Source organism: Lissotriton helveticus, chromosome 6 (genome assembly GCF_964261635.1).
Source record: "Lissotriton helveticus chromosome 6, aLisHel1.1, whole genome shotgun sequence".
Taxonomy (NCBI): Eukaryota; Metazoa; Chordata; class Amphibia; order Caudata; family Salamandridae; genus Lissotriton; species Lissotriton helveticus.
In genome coordinates, this window is record NC_136067.1 from 1,291,238,874 (window position 1) to 1,291,261,555 (window position 22,682).

General features: G+C 46.7%; 1 protein-coding gene across 2 annotated transcripts in view; it reads right to left on the reverse strand.

The window, feature by feature from the left end:
* The window catches only part of MERTK (MER proto-oncogene, tyrosine kinase), a 570,203-nt gene that overhangs the window by 295,832 nt on the left and 251,689 nt on the right, over positions 1–22,682 (reverse strand). The gene's annotated exons all lie outside the window — the stretch shown is intronic.

The following is a 22,682-nucleotide window of genomic DNA, read 5'->3' on the forward strand; positions in this document are numbered from 1 at the left end:
CATGTATTACTGTTTTGCCCTAGTTATGCGACACCACGGAGAAAGTGGATATTGCCACTTTGTCATAGGATTGGCTCAAGATCCTATAAGGAGGCAGGAAGAATCCTAAAGTCTGACACGAGTCAGGTTGTAGTCTTTGGTGTTAGTAGATTTCTCCTTGCTGTTAACTTTATTAGGATCAAATTGGGTCTTCATTTTTAATGAAAAACTATTATATCGAATACGAGGTGGATACGCAAAAATGTAACATGTTAAAACAAGTTGTAGGGTACGTATTTATATTGCACGCTAATTCGCCCATCCATGTGAACAAATCAATTGACATAAAATTGATTTGTTTTTAAATTATGTACTAGCGGTTATCTGTTTAATTAAATTTTTAAATTCTGTTGTTTTAATCCGTATTATTTATTATTTTAACTTGTGCGTATAATCTTCGCTCCTAGAATATTGTTTGACATGAAAGTGTACATAAACAACAGTCTTGAATTTTGAGATAATGAGCCCTGAAATATGTTGTGAAACTTGTCCTTCTGATTTAAAAAAAAATAATAATAATTATGTGCAGCAGTTGTATTGTTAATGAATTGTTATGTTTCTTTTATGATGCTTAAGCGTCGAAATAAAGATTGAATTGAACAGCACGCTTTAGTTTACATGGGTGCAGGCTCTGGTGCCAGGCCTGTCAAGGGCTATGGGAGGGCACACTGTGGGTTCTGGTCTACTCTCTGCAGGCCCTACAATCAGCACAGAGGCCACAACCTCCGACTGTAAGGGAGTGCACTCCGTCAATTATTCTGTGCTATTGAAACCAACTGAGCATCACATACTGAGCAGCCAACCAGTCTGATGTTACATTCTGCTAATTCTAAATCAATTAAGAGCTGCTGTGTGACAAATCATGCCCCCACCATTTGATGTGTGAAAGCCTAGAAGCCATAACCATAATAAAGAGGGATGCCTCGTCAGTGCACGCCGTCTATGAGCCCATTAGATGGGCTGGCTTTCCTCACATGCCGCTCTGATCCCAGCTCACACTGGATTAAAGTGCTGGTGAAAACGAGGTCAGAGAGTGAGTGCAGTCAATTGTGTGATTAGCTTATCAAGAGCGCTTCCATTACAGCGCTACCTACCCTGGCTGCTCAATATTTGCCAGGAAGAGCAAGCAGTTTATGACTTGCTCCATAAATCTGGAGCATCCCCACAAACATTTAGTGTTATGGGTGAACCATTTTTTCTGCGGATCTCTGCCTTCCACCCCAGAGCGAAGTGCATTGTAATTCCATTTATATAGCGCTTGTGCAACTTAAATGTGGCATTCATCAGTGGTAAAAGCAAGAGTTTGAGGGCTGCACTGGTTTCTTCTAGGCCTAACACTGGAGGATTGGAGTTCCTAATGTAATGCAACTGGTGCTATGTAAAGCGCTCCGAAACCCTATATAAAACTCTATATAAAAGAAAAATACAGACCAAATAAATAAGAGATCCAGAATGGAAGACCCCTCAACAGACTCACACACAATCTGCTTCTGGGCACGCAGCACGGTGCCCACAGTAACACCATAAACTGGGGCGTGGCAAGAAGAGCACGATGGATGCACATGGAGGAGTGGCTCTTGACTGTGGTATATTAATGTAAATTAAGTAACATTTTACTTGAGAGCAGAAGCCGCAAAGCTGTCAGAAATAAATGAGCACGTGGGCGGGGACTGCACATAAACCACAGACCCAAACTGACAGCGTAAATCAAATTTATTTGGACAACAAATCTGCAGCTTTAGTTCAAGAGCATACAGTATGGCAGCCAAGCCTCACTATTACAACAACATACCTTAACTAATAACTCCCCCTGCTTTGTGTCACCCCAGAGTGCGAACAGTGCCCATAAAATTAAAAACACCCCAAGACATAATTTCTACATCGTCATCTTCCATCTCACAACCATGCTTCACTAACCCACCCCTCACGAGCCACAAACATCTCAAAATCATCTCCCCACCTGCACGTGTTCAACCCCTCACCACTGAACATTCGAATGCATTATAAACCATTCTTAAAACACGGGTTTGTATATCTATTCAGTACATACTCCACCCTGCTGCTGTCCTCCCACCGTACTCATGACATTTGTTATTCATACTCGACTTCTCATAGTAGCGCTATCATAGCGCTACTATGAGAAGTCGGCCGCTATCCAAACATCCGCTAGCCCCAGCAGGCGTCCCTGCTCATCTCCGATAATTAGCAAATTAAGCACTTCCGAATTACAGACTGCATAGGCACGCCTCGGTATGGTAACCTTATTTGCACATTTCAAACCTGTTCAGTGTTATTTATTATAGCCCTCATTTCAATAAACCCACTCATTATGTCGTTGATGTTAATGAGTCAGCCTCAGGCCTGCTAAATATAGCCACTTACTGCATTGGTCAAATCAGGCACGGCACCCCAGTATGATGCCACCAGGCCCAGCCACCACCCACACAACACGCAGTCACACCGGTCCGTCCGAGAATTTATTTTATTTATTATTTAATTTTATTTATGCATTTTTATATAGCGCAGACTTTACCCGAAGGCGTCAGAGCGCTTCACAATAGGAACAGAATATGAGGAGAACATAACGTGAACAACAGATTACAAAAGCAGACTTTGAGTATTTCGTTGATGTTTTGTTAACTCAGACCTGATAAATATAGCCACTCCTGCATTGCTCAAATCAGGCACGCCGGGCACGGTATGATGCCACCAGGCCCACCACCCACAACACGCAGTCACACCGGTCCGTCCGCGAATGGAGACTGAGTGAATGTGTGTGTCAGTATCCATTTTATTTCTAAGTGAGACAGTGAGTGTCTGACTGTGACCCGCACCCTCCATCGATTCGTAAGTCGGACAGGCCAGCCATTAGAAAAAACGTAACATACCGGTTTTAGACAGTCACAGACTGACTCTCAGTCTCACGTCGTCACTCGTCAGTCGAAGACAAGACAACTGTTGCACTGCACACACAGGCAAGAGTCACGAGGTCTGAGTCACTCTCCTCGTGACTCTGGTGACACCACTACCACTGGAGGTGCTGTTGTCCAGTCCTCGCCAGGGCGCAGTGACGTCCCCACAGCGGCGCCAATTACAAGTACATGGATCCAAATGGGCACATGTGATTGGGCATACAGCCCTGAGCACAGCCAGTCAGCCACCCACCCACGCGCGGCAGCACCACCATCCTCGTACACATGAACTCAGCCAATCCTGGCGCAGGCATAACATCGCCACTGCGCCAGGATTGGCTAACGAGCAGGGCTAATACTGCCCTTGATGAGACCCGGCTCCCCCGGGTCTCTGCCTGTGTCATGGCTAGGGGAGGAGGAGGAGGGAAGGGGCTATTGTGTGTGTGCTCATGCGTGGGCAAGTCATAAAAATGACTTGTCCTAAATGCGCACACAATGACTACTGCCTGCCACGATGCTGCCAGCCTGCCACATGCCACTCAGTGCTGCAGGCCCGCCCTCCACACCTTCCGCGATCGCACTGGATGACGTCACGATTTGTGACTCCGGTCCGGCCTCAACTGCTGCTTGCCGCAGAAAATGTTACTTTTTTTACTGTGTCAGACAAATGTTGTGATAGCAGTGACGGTCGTCCATGGATAGTGGGGCAACGCCCCAACGCCCCCAATGGACGAACCGCCACTGTTGTAAACCTTGTCACTCGTGCACGAATGTGAGCAGACTCCACAGCATTCACTAAGGCTAGAGCCTGCATAGTAATACTATCCGTCACTGTAGGAAGCTGGCTCTCTACACAGTGAACTAAAATGAAGTACACTGTGCAGAGAGTCCAGGTGACCCAGATTGGTATAGAGAGGCAAACGTAGATAACACTAACGCTCTATTTAAGGTAGTGTTGGTGAGCAGTTAGGCTTATCGGAGGGTAGTGCTAAGCATTTGTTGTACTCACCGAGGCAATAAATGAGACACACACTCAAGAATAAATCTGAGACCAATTTGCAAAAATACCCTATTTTAATGTAATTTTTCAGACCAATAACTTCATTCTACAGTATGTTTTGAGATATGAATTTTTCAAGTTCGCAAAAAATAAATCACTTTTGTGCACAATTACGCATCATTGAAGTCAACGGGAGAAAATAGATAATAGAAAAATCACACAGTTGGATTTCGAGTCTCACCTCAGGATTTAGATAGGTAGCAAGGCTAGGTCCAATGTTGCACCAGCAGATTCTCTGGAGCGTCCAGGATTCGGCCAGGAGCAGGGTGTCGAGTTCATAGGTAGGAGGTGTGCTACAAAGAACTATAGAATAAGGACTCCTGAGGCGGAAGCCGGGAGTCAGGGCACTCTGACCTTTTAATTGTATACATTTGTGGTGCTTCTGCTTCAATTTTTAATTCACGCATTTCTTTGTGCTTTTTTGTTTATTTTACTCGTGCACTTACTGCGCATCACTCACTGTCGTGACTGCCCCCCAGGGATCTCTTACACCTGCACCGAGCCGAGTTTGGGCTCGTGACATTCACCGGCCTTATTCCCCCCGGCGCAGACTTCGGGCGCCATCTTGCGGGAGGACCAGGTCAGCGGTCTAGTGCTCAGGCCGAGTTGGGGCCTAGGCACTATAAATTGGACTCTTGCAAACGGAATCGCATCTATAGAACAAGGACTCCTGAGGCGGAAGCCGGGAGTCAGGTCACTCTGACCTTTTAATTGTATACATTTGTGGTGCTTCTGCTGCAATTTTTAATTCACGCATTTCTTTGTGCTTTTTTGTTTATTTTATTCGTGCACTTACTGCGCATCACTCACTGTCGTGACTGCCCCCCAGGGATCTCTTACATCTGCACCGAGCCGAGTTTGGGCTCGTGACATTCACCGGCCTTATTCCCCCCGGCGCAGACTTCGGGCGCCATCTTACGGGAGGACCAGGTCAGCGGTCTAGTGCTCAGGCCGAGTTGGGGCCTAGGCACTATAAATTGGACTCTTGCAAACGGAATCGCATCTATAGAACAAGGACTCCTGAGGCGGAAGCCGGGAGTCAGGGCACTCTGACCTTTTAATTGTATACATTTGTGGTGCTTCTGCTGCAATTTTTAATTCACGCATTTCTTTGTGCTTCTTTGTTTATTTTACTCGTGCACTTACTGTGCATCACTCACTGTCGTGACTGCCCCCCCAGGGATCTCTTACATCTGCACCGAGCCGAGTTTGGGCTCGTGACATCCACCGGCCTTATTCCCCCCGGCGCAGACTTCGGGCGCCATCTTGCGGGAGGACCAGGTCAGCGGTCTAGTGCTCAGGCCGATTTGGGGCCTAGGCACTATACAATGCACGTCACCTCCCGCCCGCGCAGCGGGCGGGCGCAGCGGGTGCACCGGAGGCGCGCCAGAGGCAAGCCCGTCTGGGCCCGTCCGGGACGGTCCGGGCCTAGGGCCAGAAACCTTGGCCATTTCATCTGAGCACAAGATACACATCTCACGGGAAATGCTTCTTCAATTAAGACCCAGAACGACCTCCTCAGAGCAACTGATATTCAGTCCAGATGACCCCCTCCCGAAAGGTAATCGTCCTGTTAAATCTATCTCAGACGAGAGTACCATCGAACAGACTAAGAGACACCTTAATTTGGCACTGCTAAAATTGCAGATCTGTACCGAAGCACTCTGTAGAAATTAACCTATTGATCCAGGACGTTAAACTGGACATATTATTTCTAACAGAAACATGGCTGTCCCCTAATTCCGATGCAGATATTGTTAGTGCGCTGCCTCAGGGATTTCTAATGCAGTACCACAACAGAACCCTTGGGAAGGGAGGCGGGCTGGCCATAGTGTATAGGGATAGGTTTGTTTGCAGAATACTTGAGGGTGGAATCGCTGACTGTGAAAGTGTTAATTTTAGTTTGCAGATCACCCCCAACAAATCTCTATCTGGCCTTCTCATATATCGCCCTCCTGGCAGTCCAGGGCAATTTGTGGGATCTCTATTAGAAACTACGATCGCTCTTACCTCTGTATCATCTAATTTTATGGTACTAGGGGACTTAAATTTCCATTTTGACGATTCATCCGATAAGGTGGCAACAGACCTCAAATGGGAGTTAAAATCGTTTGAGCTCCTTCTGAAAAACAAGGACGCTACGCATATCATGGGGCATCCCCTTGATCCGATATTTTCGAACATTGTACATTTAGAATCAAGTCCCCCCAGTCCTCTACCCTGGTCTGACCATTTTCTGGTCCCATTTACCAGGCAAACTAATACTGACCAACCGCGGTCACAGGCGCCACGGACCTTAGAGAGAGTATGGTCTAAGCTTGCCCTCGATGACTGGACCCTCAGACTGGAGCAGACTGCTCCCCTTTCTGACCCGGATCCACGGGAGGCGGATCAAAATTTCACCAACTGGTTGAATAGCTCTCTCGACTTTGTCCTACCTAAGAAAAAAATTGAAAAAAAGAGCAGGATTTTTAATCACCATGGTACTCCCAAGAGCTTAGAAACCTAAGGAAAACTTGTAAAAAATTGGAAAGATCGTGGAGGAGAGAATGGGCCCCCCATAATAAAGCTGAATATAAAGCAGCCATGAGGACCTACAAATTAGCCCGTAAAACGGCCCAGGCCGCCTTTTTTGAGGAAAAAATTAGAATGTCCTCTAATTCATCCAGAGAGACATTCAAGATTGTGAAAGATCTCCTCAAAATCCCGAGTCCTCCGATGGTGCAGGATGCGTCGGAAGCCAAATGCAACCAATTGGCGGTATTTTTTTATAGCAAAATACAAAACATACTAAAATCCTTGCCAGAATGTGCTCAAACATTTGACTCTGTGGAATTCACTGCCCATATTTGTGGCCCTGTTTTAGACTCCTTAGCTCGGGTCTCAAGGGAAGACTTCCAAGCTGCCCTGTCCTCCATGAAAAGCGGATCTCCCAATGACCCTGCGCCTAAGCGTATTTTGAAACGCGTGGCTCCCACCATCTCCCCCTTAGCCACGGACCGGATTAATGCCTCTTTCGCTCAGGGTTCTGTTCCCCCTAGTTGGAAGCAGGCTATAGTAAAAGCGCTATTAAAAAAGCCAGAACTTGACCCTGTGGAGATGGCCAATTTTCGACCAATTTCATTGCTGCCAGGTCTCAGCAAGATTGCGAAGAAGATTGCTAATCAGCAGCTCTCCTCCTTTTTGGAAACTAATAGGCTACTCCGCAACTCCCAAACGGGTTTTCGCTGAGTTCAGGGCACTGAGTCCGCTATGATAGCAGTGGTCGAGGAGGCAAGGTGCATCTTGGATTCAGGAGGATCAGTGGTGGTGATCCTCCTGGATCTAAGTGCAACATTTGAAACTGTGGACCATAAGATCTTAATCCAACGCCTGTCTAATCTAGGAGTAGCTGGTAGAGCGCTGATGTGGTTCACTTCCTTCCTGAGGAATAGAACTTTTCAAGTCTGGGAAGGCTGTGCACGCTCCAAATTAATCCCCCTCCAGTGTGGAGTCCCGCAGGGCTCGTCTTCGAGCCCTACCTTGTTTAATGTGTACATGGCCCCACTGGAGGATGTGGTCACCCCCTTTGGGATTAAAGTTATTACTTACGCAGACGACACCCAACTTGTCGTCTCGCTTTCCCAAGAGAAAGTCTGCACAGAAAACTTGTATGGCTGCCTTTCGGAAATTCATTCATGGATGAGCAGCTCGCGCCTTAAATTGAATGGCGCAAAAACAGAGCTTATGCTTCTAGGCCATCAGGTAACATCTCTTCCGGATTCAATTTGGCCCTCATGTTTGGGGGCTCCCCCCACTCCTAAGAACAAACTTAAAAGCTTGGGAGTATGGCTTGAGCAAGACCTTTCTTTTAGGACACAAGCTAAAAAGACAGCTGGTATTTGCGTGGGCCTGCTCCGGTCAGCCCGTAAGATCCTCCCTTTATTACCAGCTCATTCTAGGAAGTTGCTTATTCAAGGGCTAATTCTGTCTAGATTAGACTATAGCAATGCCCTGTTTTTGGCCGCCCCAGAATCGACCATTAACACCCTCCAACGCGTTCAGAACTCGGCGGCTAGGCTGCTTACTGGCACATCTCGTAGAATATCGGCCAAACCTGCACTCAAAGCCCTCCACTGGCTGCCAATACGGGAAAGGATTAAATTCAAGTCCCTGTGCATTGCCCATAAAACTCTTCAGAACAAGGGGCCCCCTATTCTAGGGAGCTTGGTCCGTCCGTATAAGGCTATCAGGGCCTTGCGTTCGGACCATGGAAATTTGACCATAGTTCAAAGAGTCAAGAAGGTTCGGACTGGAGGGCGTCGATTCTCGGTCAATACAGCGACCGTGTGGAATGCCCTCCCGGTTAGGCTGCGAACCGAACCAAGTTACTTGAAATTCCGAAAGCTCCTTAAAACGTTTCTCTTTCCTCAGGATGTGTAAGACCTAGGACCTTTCTCAGTTGTCCTCTGTTCTATAGCGCTGGGACGCTCCCGGGCAGCCATGCGCTTTATAACTCAAATTTCATTTCATTTCAAAGAAGGGTGCCACCTGAAAACACACTGTACAAGGGGACTTAAAGGTAAGCCCGAGGGATCCCTCTCAAGAGAACAGGTCACAAGGGCTTCAGGACCACGGGATCACAGCTGGTTCATCAGTACCCAGGCCAGGCAGGCTGGGTGCAGAGCAGATAGGTCAGCCGGGCGGCACGCGTCAAGATGTCCTCACCATCAGGAGCAGGCAGCTTGGAGAGGTGATTCAGGGACAGCTGGGCCTCACACAAAGTGGATCTCAGGAGTCTCGATATCCCTCAATGGCTGCTTGCTTCCTAGGCAGTTGGAGTCTGTATTGGACTCTTAGACGCCGTGAATGCTGCAAAGAGTCTGGTACACTGGCTATTGGTGTGGCACGGCTCCGGTAAAACCTGGTGTTCCCACACTTAGAGGAAGACAGATTTGATCCTCCGGGTCAGGTGTACCACTTTTAGTGCGGGTGCTGCGTCAAAGTCGCCAGGAAATAAGATAGGAAAACCAGATTCTGCAGGTTCGGTGCCTGCAGGCAGGAGGGAAGTTGTACCTCTACTCTAAGGGAGTTCTTTAGTGATTTGTCAATGGCTGGATGCGCTTGGGGGTACTTTGAGGCCTCACAGTTGGAGGACGAGACAGCACACCACAATTGTCGAGTCCTTAAGACAGCAGGCAGGGTTTGGTGGCAATTTTTCTGCAGCAGGGTTTCAGTCCCTGGGTCAGCAGCTCTTCTTTGTCCTTATCTTCTCTGTGTGCACCAAATCTGAGTTCAGGGTCCAGGGATGCCACCTAAATATTAAATTTAGGGGCGTTAAAGGGGATGACAGGCAGTAGCCAAAGGACTTCCTACCTTTAGGGTGTCTACTGACCCTTTCGAGTGGGTAGGGGCACTACCCTCACCATAATCCACTAATTCCCTCTCAAACCAAGATTGAGGGAAATGACAAGTGGGCTCCACATCACCTGCTTCACCTTGAGGGAAGTTCTGGCTAAATGAGGACCCCTCACTTAATTTAACTAATTTTCCTGCCTGTCCTCCCACCAAATGTGGAGCAGGACAGTGGGGTTCGCATCCTGGAGCTGCGTAGGTGGTATTTCAAAGGCGGCAAGGCCTTTGAAGCTTCCTGCCCTGGAAGGCCATCCTGGCCTGAGGGAGGTGTGAACCACCTGCGTCCAGAGCAGGCCTTGTTCCTGGCCCCATGAGGCCAGAAACATGTCTGGTTGTGGCAGGCTGGGTAAGACACGTCACAGACCAGTGCTTGTTAGGTTTTCAGGGGAAGCTCTAAGGTGTCCCCTGTGTGCATTTATTAATAAGTCCAAAACCGGCATCAGTGACGACTTATTAAGATGAGATGTTTGGTACCAAACATCTTAGGGTACCGTGAAGTCATCATGGAGATAGGAAACTCGTGATGACAAGTATCCAGCCTATGTACTCTCTAGGATCTCGCTGTGCACTAGAATGGACTTAAATATTATAGGTCATATCTGCTCATGCAAATATGTCCACACATGGGATATAGTGCACCCCGCCTAATGGCTATAAGGCCTGCACTAGGGGTGACTACCTATACCTCATGCAGTGTATGGGACATGGCATGGCACACAGGGCTGTGTGCCATGTTGACTCTTCTGCTTTCTCTGCACCAAGGCACGCAGCCTGCAATGGCACTTTGCATAGTCTTGGAGAGGGGTCTCTGGGGTGGCACAATTTGTGCTGTAGCCCCAGTGGACCTTTTACTAGGGACTTACAGAGGTTGCTGGAGTTGTGCTAATCGTGGTGCAGTTGTAGGAAAGAGATCTGGCACTGGGAAACTGGTTGTCAGGGACGCAGTGCACTTTCAATTCAAAATTACATCATGCACCAGGCAAAAAGTGGGGGTACTATGTCAAAAGAGGCTCTTTCCTACAGTCACCATCTGGCTCCTCATTGAAAACCTTTTCATTTAAAACACAACCCAGAAGATTGTTTTATGTCTTCTTGTAAAACTATTTGCCTGCTCATAAAAGAGTCGTTGTGCTCTTTATCACATGGATTGCAAGCCTTGAAAGGATATGTATTTTTTGTTGAAGGTACTCATGAGTAATCCGAAAAAAATCCATGCCTCTCAGGCATCCTCACATGCTTGTGAATTCTCAAACAGACACTCCCCCAGCTTTGTCACCCCCCTGTTAAGGAGGTGCTTGCATCTGTCCTCCAATACTCTCCCCAACAACGCCTTGCAGGCACAACAACTGAGAGGCTTCTGGAGTGATACAGTCATGCTGGCCTACATTCACCCATTAGCAATTCAGCAAAGCAGAAATGCCTTAGAAGGCCCATCGTTGTTTTCAATGCTGAACATGTGTCCCTTTATGCATGTGTTACAGGGTATGTGGAAGAGATTCGTTTTGTTGAACACACAGCAGGAAAATAAGATGTCATACTTAGTAAGCCTTAAGATTGTGTTTGATGTTAACCCAAACCTCCAAGGAAGAATGCAGGTGGATAAAATCTTAGAGGCAGACCTCAGGGAGAAGGTTGATGACCCTGTTCAAGTGAGCATAGCCAAAGGGAGTAGTGAGTGTATCTCGAGACGGCCTAGTGATGGACAAGGATTTGCACGTAAGCAACTTGCTCGGATATAATCCTCTCATATAACATTATAATAAATTACTAACATTGTTTGTAGTACTATTTTACACATTATTCTTATATTTATTAGAAAAGGGGGAAGCTTGCCTATGTGTCTACTAACAAGTAAACCAAGTGCGACTCAAAATGGCTGCTGAACGCAGGAAAATTTACTGTGCAGGCGTCAACAGCATAACGTTTTAACGCTTGGAGGGAAAGCTTTGCTTCTGCGCAATGACAGTCAAAATGGCCGCTTAAGAACTCAAATGCTCAGCATCTGCTTGGCCTGAAACTAAACCGTGTTATATACCAAGTGCTAATGCGTAAATAGTCCTTTTAATTAAATGGGATTAGAATAGAGATAAGTGGTATACAGTGAAATCATTTTTTTTATACTTCTAACATCTCGTCTTTTGACTTCTCTGTTAGTTCATATTTGGGCCTCACAGAAAGTTAAAGCCGATAATCACGTGGTCCCCATGCACATGGGCACTACAGACAACTCCGGAGTCACCATCTCAAGTCTTGGAACCCGATCAAGGACACCCCTTTCCCATGTCCTGGGAAACAGCTGAACATCCTGAAGACTTAATAGACAAATGTTTAAATGTTATACAATGTTAATAAAGACATTATGAAAACGGGTAGGAAATAAAGCTCGTGAGAAAGAAATTAATGGTGGGGGAACATAAGACAATGCTCTTAAGAAAAGTATTAAACTTAGCATGGTGTGATGATCATCCCCTTAGCTTGACCAATCAGAATGAGGAGTTTTCACAAGTTCGAAACATTTGGGGGTGGAACATGCCATCAAAAGGTATAATTGGGGTAGTTAGTTAGATGAGGAAGCCTTATTCGCTGTCAGAACGCTGAGAGATAGAGATGCTGTCCGAATGCTGATCGGAAAACCTGAAAGCAGACTTAGAATTTTTATTAACAAATAGAACTAGGAAGGAGTTTTGCAGAAGAATCGAGGAGGCAATAGAACTAGAAAAGAGATTTGCGGAAGATTCGAGGAGGAAATTAGCATCAGAGAGGGGTTTGACTCTGGCGTTACATCCAGAAGAGTGTACCTCCCCTGTCCTAATCCTGTCTTGAATCTGTCACCTGAAACTTTATCGAGGGGCCAAACTCTTGGCGAGAGATGTCCGATCTTGCACCATCCTAGGCAACTATAAATCTGTGTATTTGTGTCAATGTGTGTTTCTCTCCGTCCTCTCTTCCTGAGGTACTCTTCATTAAAAATTATAGCTTCATCTAAATAAGTTGAAGCTTACCTCTTCAAAATGATGGCGTTAACACTGTAATTTGTCTTTGATTCTTATGGTAAAATTCATATGAACTTTTAAAACCTTCCCGAGTCTGTGGTTATTTAATTAAATAATCAGGTAAATGTATTATGGTCATAAATTGCCAAATATAATCAACTAAAATAGATCCATTTGTGAAGAAAGGGCTTAGAATTAAATAGGCTCAAGACTGAGAGGCAAAACCGGACATATAGAAATAGCCCTAAAATTGATCCCCAGCGAGGTTTCATCGACCGGATATAGTAAGTGAGAGTGGTTTATGGGCCCGAATGTGTGCGTTTTAGTGATAATTGTCTCCAGGTTGGTAACCCGCTGGATCACTAGTTTGCTCTACCACAGAGGTGAAGTCTACATGAAACAAGCATTTGCAATGCAATAGGTCTCGCATTAGAAAAGTGTGAGCTATTGGTATTGTGAATGACACATTTTTTAATTATGTGTTGACTTTGAAAATATATAAATTAATAGCATTGTTATTCACAAAGCCAATAGCTTACACTTTCCTAATGCGAGTCCTATTGGCTATGGCATTGCTTGTTGGTAGCAAGCAAGGACAGTGATGCGGTGGTGTCCCTGAGTGATGCGGTGGTGTCCCTGAGTGATGCGGTGGTGTCCCGGAGTGATGCGGTGGTGTCCCTGAGTGATGCGGTGGTGTCCCTGAGTGATGCGGTGGTGTCCCTGAGTGATGCGGTGGTGTCCCTGAGTGATGCGGTGGTGTCCCTGAGTGATGCGGTGGTGTCCCTGAGTGATGCGGTGGTGTCCCTGAGTGATGCGGTGGTGTCCCTGAGTGATGCGGTGGTGTCCCTGAGTAATGTGGTGGTGTTCCTGAGTGATGTGGTGGTGTTCCTGAGTGATGTGGTGGTGTCCCCGAGTGATGTGGTGGTGTCCCTGAGTGATGTGGTGGTTTCCCCGAGTGATGTGGTCGGTGTCCCCGAGTGATGTGGTGGTGTCCCCGAGTGATGTGGTCGGTGTCCCCGAGTGATGTGGTGATGTTCCCCAGAGTGATGTGATGATGTTCCCCTGAGTGATGTGGTGATGTTCCCCCGAGTGATGTGGTGATGTTCCCCCGAGTGATGTGGTGATGTTCCCCCGAGTGATGTGGTGATGTTCCCCCGAGTGATGTGGTGATGTTCCCCCGAGTGATGTGGTGGTGTTCCCCGAGTGATGTGGTGGTGTCCCCGAGTGATGTGGTGGTGTCCCCGAGGGATGTGGTGGTGTCCCCGAGTGATGTGGTGGTGCCCCTGAGTGTTGTGGTGGTGTCCCCGAGTGATGTGGTGGTGTCCCCGTGATGTGGTGGTGTCCCCGTGATGTGGTGGTGTCCCGAGTGATGTGGTGGTGTCCCCGAGTGATGTGGTGGTGTCCCCGAGTGATGTGGTGGTGTCCCCAAGTGATGTGGTGGTGTCCCCGAGTGATGTGGTCGGTGTCCCCGAGTGATGTGGTGGTGTCCCTGAGTGATGTGGTGGTGTCCCAGAGTGATGTGGTGGTGTTCCAAAGTGATGTGGTGGTGTTCCAGAGTGATGTGGTGGTGTTCCAGAGTGATGTGGTGGTGTCCCCGAGTGATGTGGTGGTGTCCCCGAGTGATGTGGTGGTGTCCCCGATTTATGTGGTGGTGTCCCTGAGTGATGTGGTGGTGCCCCTGAGTGGTGCCCCTGAGTGATGTGGTGGTGTTTCTGAGTGACGTGGTGGCGTACCTGAGTGATATGTTATGGTGTCCCTGAGTGATGTGGTGGTGCCCCTGAGTGATGTGGTGGTGCCCCTGAGTGATGTGGTGGTGCCCCTGAGTGATGTGGTGGTGTCCCCGAGTGATGTGGTGGTGTCCCCGAGTGATGTGGTGGTGTCCCCGAGTGATGTGGTGGTGTCCCCGAGTGATGTGGTGGTGTCCCCGAGTGATGTGGTGGTGTTCCTGAGTGATGTGGTGGTGTTCCTGAGTGATGTGGTGGTGTCCCTGAGTGATGTGGTGGTGCCCCTGAGTGGTGCCCCTGAGTGATGTGGTGGTGTCCCTGAGTGATGCGGTGGTGTCCCTGAGTGATGCGGTGGTGTCCCTGAGTGATGCGGTGATGTCCCTGAGTGATGCGGTGGTGTCCCTGAGTGATGCGGTGGTGTACCGGAGTGATGCGGTGGTGTACCGGAGTGATGCGGTGGTGTCCCTGAGTGATGCGGTGGTGTCCCTGAGTGATGCGGTGGTGTCCCTGAGTGATGCGGTGGTGTCCCTGAGTGATGCGGTGGTGTCCCTGAGTGATGCGGTGGTGTCCCTGAGTGATGCGGTGGTGTCCCTGAGTAATGTGGTGGTGTCCCTGAGTGATGCGGTGGTGTCCCTGAGTGATGCGGTGGTGTCCCTGAGTGATGCGGTGGTGTCCCTGAGTGATGCGGTGGTGTCCCTGAGTGATGTGGTGGTGTCCCTGAGTAATGTGGTGGTGTTCCTGAGTGATGTGGTGGTGTTCCTGAGTGATGTGGTGGTGTCCCCGAGTGATGTGGTGGTGTCCCTGAGTGATGTGGTGGTTTCCCCGAGTGATGTGGTCGGTGTCCCCGAGTGATGTGGTGGTGTCCCCGAGTGATGTGGTCGGTGTCCCCGAGTGATGTGGTGATGTTCCCCAGAGTGATGTGATGATGTTCCCCTGAGTGATGTGGTGATGTTCCCCCGAGTGATGTGGTGATGTTCCCCCGAGTGATGTGGTGATGTTCCCCCGAGTGATGTGGTGATGTTCCCCCGAGTGATGTGGTGATGTTCCCCCGAGTGATGTGGTGATGTTCCCCCGAGTGATGTGGTGGTGTTCCCCGAGTGATGTGGTGGTGTCCCCGAGTGATGTGGTGGTGTCCCCGAGGGATGTGGTGGTGTCCCCGAGTGATGTGGTGGTGCCCCTGAGTGTTGTGGTGGTGTCCCCGAGTGATGTGGTGGTGTCCCCGTGATGTGGTGGTGTCCCGAGTGATGTGGTGGTGTCCCCGAGTGATGTGGTGGTGTCCCCGAGTGATGTGGTGGTGTCCCCAAGTGATGTGGTGGTGTCCCCGAGTGATGTGGTCGGTGTCCCCGAGTGATGTGGTGGTGTCCCTGAGTGATGTGGTGGTGTCCCAGAGTGATGTGGTGGTGTTCCAAAGTGATGTGGTGGTGTTCCAGAGTGATGTGGTGGTGTTCCAGAGTGATGTGGTGGTGTTCCAGAGTGATGTGGTGGTGTCCCCGAGTGATGTGGTGGTGTCCCCGATTTATGTGGTGGTGTCCCTGAGTGATGTGGTGGTGCCCCTGAGTGGTGCCCCTGAGTGATGTGGTGGTGTTTCTGAGTGACGTGGTGGTGTACCTGAGTGATATGTTATGGTGTCCCTGAGTGATGTGGTGGTGCCCCTGAGTGATGTGGTGGTGCCCCTGAGTGATGTGGTGGTGCCCCTGAGTGATGTGGTGGTGTCCCCGAGTGATGTGGTGGTGTCCCCGAGTGATGTGGTGGTGTCCCCGAGTGATGTGGTGGTGTCCCCGAGTGATGTGGTGGTGTCCCCGAGTGATGTGGTGGTGTTCCTGAGTGATGTGGTGGTGTTCCTGAGTGATGTGGTGGTGTCCCTGAGTGATGTGGTGGTGCCCCTGAGTGGTGCCCCTGAGTGATGTGGTGGTGTCCCTGAGTGATGTGGTGGTGTTCCTGAGTGATGTGGTGTCTGATGGTGAGGGGGTGTGGTGGAGTGAGGGTGAGAGGGTTGTGAGGGTGAGGGGTGTGAGGTTGTGAGGGTGAGTGAGGGGGTGTGAGGGAGTGATGGGGTGTGAGAGTGTGTGAGGGTGTGAGAGGGTGTGAGAGGGTGTGTGGGTGAGGGAGGGTGAGGGTGACAGGGGTGAGGGGGGTTAGGGGGTGAGGGGGTGTGAGGGTGAAGAGGTGTGAGGGTGAGGGTCCGAAGTAAATGGTGGCAAGGCAGACATCATAAGACAGAGAGAAGAGACTGCGTGGTGACTGCGTTGGTCAGTTTCAGAATCAGGAGGGGCAGAGTCATCACAGTCTGCGAGGGATCAACGTGTCTAGAGGCAAAGCATAGTGGAGGTAGCATTGCAGCTAGCAAGTCGAGTGTTTTCAAGCCGAGTGTCCCTAGAGAGATGGCAACACAGCAACAGCATTTGAGGAGCAAGGCTACTGTAAACAAGCACGGTAGGCTTTCACTTTCGTCCAGAAACAAGCTCACAGCATTGCTGTGGCGGGGGAGCGGGAGCGCATTCCTTTGAAGTCTGATGTGGGGGCGGGGGAGCGGCAGCCTTTGAAGTCTGATGCCGAGGCACAGACAAATGGTGGTGTGTTATGTGGCTGGCGATGGTGTACACACGCATAGATCGCATTAACTGTATGCGATCCACAGCCGTTTTGGAAGACTTTTCTTTTCCGCTTACTATAATCTCGCCGGAGCAATGCGCAAGCGCATTGGCTCAGGCGAGACCTAAAAAGGGCCCTGTCATACTTTTTGCACTTCATACTTTTTACACGTGTTAGGATTGATCATTGTAAACCTACTGCATGGAGAAGGAAGAAATAAACGAAAGGTTAAAAATTAAGAAAATCCTCCCCTACCTGTGTAATCCCACCAAGAGCGCCTGCTCCAGCAAATCTAGCTGGTAATAAATGAGCTGCTAAAATTGCCCCTAAATGTAAGGAATTTAGGCCTATAGTATGACCTATTATAACTAAGCTGAATCTCGTTCCTACGGTAGAGCTAAGACAGACCACCCCTTGGCAGACTTTAAGAAGAGAATGAGAGTCAGAAAAGCCAAAATAAATTCTGTTAGAAGAAATGTAGATTTAAGTAGTCAGATCAGAGGTCAATTTTCAATGACCCTTTACTTCAAAATATCAACAAAAAAAAGGGAGGAGAAAGCAGGAACCCACTCCACTTAATTGTTCAAAGATACTAGCGGTGTTTAAAAGAGTCCCCAGGTTAAATGGAATTATGACTGGGGATGTAGATCTGGTGACTTTCGGACGTTGGGTTGACCTCTGCTGGACTCTAGTGACTGCCAAAGTTGTTGAGAAAAGAGGCGATTTAATTGTCCATGGTGTCATGCTGTGTGATGATCCTTGTCTAATAGAAGGACATGATTTTTTTCTCTAGTTCCCATTCTGCAAACTTGGTAAATGCATATCCAAGCATAATTAGCAATCCCCTGATAAGTAATCATAGAGGTCTTGTTCCAACGCAACTTGAGCTACCCAATTTGGCCAGGTCCTGTCCGGTATCGGGATTTCACTACTCTTCCAAAAATACCTTCACTAATGATGAAATGGAGGGAGGCATCCCGTATGAGCGAATTCAACGCTATAGGTGAACTGGACGAAACTGGTTTAACTATCAAAACAGGGGAGATGTTCATTTTGAGAACTAGATGCCTGGGCATTCTACAGTCTTTAAAATATTGGTCTAGAATGTACATGGTTTTGGTTCATTGAAAGAATCCCTCATCTTTGAAGTTATCTTAGAGGGGTTTTCAGTGTTAATGCTGCAGGAGACATGGCTACAGGAGCCCTTCAGTTGACGACTTTGTTGTAATCAATAAGTGTGCTAATCCTCCAGTTTCTTCTGATCGAGCCTCAGGAGAGGTCATGATTTCAGCTTCAGTTCTCATTGCAAAACAAGTTATTTGCTTAGAAAGTAGGTGAAATTGGTTGATAGCCTTTACAGCTTGACTCACAAACGCTTTACGTGTAGATCAACTGTTGGATTGTTTAAATGTTTACATCCTACCCAATTGTAATTATTTTGAATCTGAGTTAGCCAAGTTGAATCAGGAACTGTCAACAATTTATTGACATTTTTCATAGTTTATTTGAATTTTATTTACTGTGATTGTTTTTTCGTTGTAGCACCCTATCCAAGGGCAGAGTGCAGCAAAACCAAGAAGTAGGATTACGGACACAAGAGCCAAAAGGTTACTAAAATCACTGCTGGGGCAAGGAGTTTTATTTGAAGTGAAATTTTGATATCGCCCAAACTCTCTCCCGGTGACTTAATTGTCTGCTCCTCAAAAATTACTACAACACCCTCGCACAATGGTTCAGAGTAGCCCCAGGTGAAAATGATACTTACATCAGTATAATCTTATGTAATTTCCCAAAAATGTATTTAAATTTCCTATGCAAAATTCCCCAAATTATGCCATATCACCTATTTTCAAGTTTGTGCGGTCAAAAATCACATTGCTGTAGCATGAGAACTATGTGGATAAACAGAACACAAGCAGCTTTGTAGCACTAGCGATTATTGTGTGCCCTCGTGGCTACATATTTTGAGCTGAAATATTGCACTAAATAGCAGATTTGCATTTTGTATAATTTTTCTGAAATTTCACATATTTACGCAAAAGCAAATTAGTAACTTTTCTGTTTACATTGTGATTTTTATTTGAAGCTAATGTATTTTTGACAAATACAACTCACCCAAAAAGTTACGTGCAATTAGGACGAATGTTTTTTTGTCCTTGAATTCACTGAAGATTTTTCTTCTCTTTAGAGAATTATCGATTGTGAATACACTGTCTGTTGAAAATTTTATAAATAGAAATCTTTAGGTTACTTAAAAAAATAAGGGCTTGTTCGAATAATTAATTTTAAAACATCTTTGAGCTTCATTTTCATTTAAAAATCAGACTCATAGGTTGACCATATAGGTTTATCAATAATAATATGAACTGCGCATTTCATGTTTTTGGAGAATATAGAACAAGGTTGAATGAATAAACATTTTTAGATATTTTAATTACCTCTTCCTGTATGTTAAATATTTTACATTATTTTTTTATACAAATCTAAAAAATTCTTAAATGTTTTTTTATTGACTTAAAATATGTAATATTTTAATTTACTTTCGAGTTAAGTAACCCAAAAACAATTTGTAATTCTCGAGTTTCTAAATTCAGTTGACAGGTTTGAAATAAACTGAAAATGAATAAACATATTTAAAATGAATGTATTGTTCTTTAAAAAACGTTCGCTACATATTCATTACCAATTTATTATACTTACTTTTTGGTTATCTGAGGCTGTTAAGTGACTTCGAAGCGGGTTTTTCTGTCACACAGAGAGAGTGGGTTTCAAATGCGTCTGCTCTCGATGGTAGTCACTTGATCATTGTTTTCAAAATGGTGGGCGACTTCTATTTATACCTTTTTTTGTGTATATTTTAAAGAAAATAACTATTGTGTTTCTTATTTTTTACTTGTTAATATCGTGTGGAAACATATATTTTAATTTTCGTTTTAGAAAATACCCGTTTCAATGGTTTGTGTTTGTTTTGTCCTCCATTTTGTGTTGTAGATGAGGTATTTCATGTCATGGAAACTGTAGTAGGACTTGTTTTTGACCCTAGGTCAATAAATGGTGTTCCGCTTCTTTTCGATTCTGAAGTCTACCTTTCAAATTATCTTCTTTCCCGATATTTTAAAAAATTAAGAATATATTTGTTTGTTTCAAATTTGCTCAATTGTGAAATTAATAAATTCTTTTAAACTATATATTAATACTCGCTAAATACGTGAGTATTAAAATTAATACCCGAGTATTACTTTTAAAAAGGAGTTCCTTTTTAATATTTTGTGTGTTCAATTTCTCTCCACTTTTAAATACACTTACCCACCCCAAACCCCTATTTTCCCTGCATCCCGTGCCAGGAGTTATTTTACAATAAATGTTTTTGTTTTAAATTGCGTTGTAATGGTATGCGTCGTATTGTATTGCGTCGTTATGGCACTTTTAATGCTTTTTAAATAAATTGCGTAGTAATGGTTTTCGTTGTAAAATATTGCGTAGTAACAGCATATGCTTTGTAAAAAATGCATTGTAAAAGTATGCGTTGTAATTGCATGCGTTGTATCATCATACATCCATGGTGATAGTTCCAAGGAACGGTGGTGAAAACTCCCGCTAAAATCAGCGTGATGGCGATAGGGAATCTGGCGTTAGCGGGTGATCAATAACGATGTTAAGGCACCCGTGTTGTCGGAGTTGCATTGTTAATGAATTACTGCCTACGTTGTAATGGTCGTCTCCCATGCCAAAGGCAACCCATAGGGTACGCCGCTTGCGTCCATCTGCCCCTGGACCACGCTTGGCACCAAGGAACATTCCTCTTAGACACTCCACCGCTACGATACAAGCACCCTCCTCACCATCAACCCGCATGCCACCTCGGCTGCCAGGACCAACCTCTGCTCCGTACCGGACATTGCCTCACCATCAGTGACGGCTGCAGTATCACCCGCAAGGAGCACCCCGACAATAAAGGAGGAGGCATTGCCGTCACCTACAGAGGCACACTCCGACTAACCACGCACTCGAATGTGCCAAGGGTGACCATGGACCACGTCAACTCACAGGACCGGACCAAGCCCAAGCACTGTCAAAACTATGAGTGTTTGTTATGGATTGGATACTAATATTAAGGGCTATTGAGTTAAGCAATAGTAAGGTAGTTCGTGTAAGTAAAGCACATCAGTGTGAATAAAACTCGAATGGCTGGTGCCTAAAAGTATAATTATTTTTAAGGTACAGCAGTTTGATCCTTTGCAGGGAAACGGTCTACCCATGTGATTGTCGTGCACCTGGTGAGCACATCCAGATAAAGATTTCAGGCTTCATTTTGCTCTGCAAACAAGCATTGGTAAAGCCCACAGAAATGTTGTGGGCTTTGTAGAGGATCAAGCTTTTTTTTGGTTTGTCAGGGTTCTTGCAAAACTTTATTGTGTGGAAGCTGCCCGACCCTTCTCAATCTAAAATATCAACAACTAAAGTAAAAATATGTTTTGCTCTCAGAAAGCACACATTATCGTAATAGTCCTTTGCAATGAAGGAACCTAGGGCCTGATCTAGCTCTTGGTGGATGGGTTACTCTGGCGAAGCTGTGACAGATATCTAATCCACCAAAATATAAATCCCATAGGATATAATAGGATTTATGTTTCGGCGGATGGGATATCCGTCACCGTTGTGACGGAGTAACCCATCCGCGAAGATCTATTTTAGGTCCTACGTTTGTGGGTAAATATTGCCCATGTGAAAGTAAACAAAACACTGACGGTGGAGTGCTTGAATTAATTTCGGCTATTCGTTATTTTACTCATCATGCCACCTCAGATTAGACCCATCCATATGCAAATCCGTGTTGGTCCGACTCCAATCTGAACTGCCAAGGCAGTCCCTCTCTGGACAGCAGCAGAGCAGCCCAAGACCGGTTTCACTCTGATTGGGGCTCATCAGTCAGGTGCGGCTTGGTTACAGAGGCATAGTGATTCAAGACTGAAAGCCCCAATAAACAAATTATTTTATTATGTTTCATGTAAGGAAAAGGTAATGCTAATTGGGCCCATTGGATAACCTTTCAATTATATGTTGTCTACAAACGCCGCAGATCAGTAGCGGGGGAACGCTGCCTGTTGGAACTCTGCCTCGCCTTGCCTTGCACGCTGACCACGGGGGCTGCCCTATTCTCACCTGGCTCCCTGCATTGCGACCGGTCCCTCTCCGCCGCCGTCAGCCTCCTGACATCAGGCACGGCCGCCGAGTGAGGGGGACTACAGGTCCCAGCAGTGCTTGCGGCAGGAAGCCGCCGACGCCCTGCCCGCGCCCGGAGGCGCTCTTAAGCAGCGGGTGTCCGCGGGACGCGCGCGGGCTAAGCCCGGGCAAAGGGCGGGCCCTCAGAGGCCCTCAGAGGTCAACAGTGGTCTGGCGGGCCACATCTCTAACGCCCCTCTCTAAAGGTGAGACTTTTCTTGGTTAGTTGGCTGTTACCATGGCCAAACGTAATGTTGCTAGCAAAACTATAAACACAGCCACCCAGGACGCTGAAAACTCTGTATTCCTTATTACATCCTTTGAGGCATTAATAGACACTGCATTCAATGAGATTGTTGAAACTGAGAGGAGGTTTTCAATGGGTTCATCTACCACTAACCTACCAGCCGCAACGGGCAATTTAAGTGGTAACATGCACATATTTCCCGAAGTAACTGTGGAAAAACAACAATCTGTTGCTGTTAATTTGCCAATTGTTCTTGAGGACGAAAATACTATTACCTACACAGTCTCAGCCGTAGCCTCGGACCCTACCCCTCTATCAACAACCACTGAGCTCACTGAGAATACAGGAGCTAAGCGTAAAAGAGGCCCAGTAAAATCAACATATAATAAAAGGAAGCAGCCCCCTAGGACTGTTAACCAACCAACACCACAAAGTATGTGGAATAGGGGGAAGAAACAAAAACAATATACAGTATCCGAGCAGGTTCAAACCCATCTG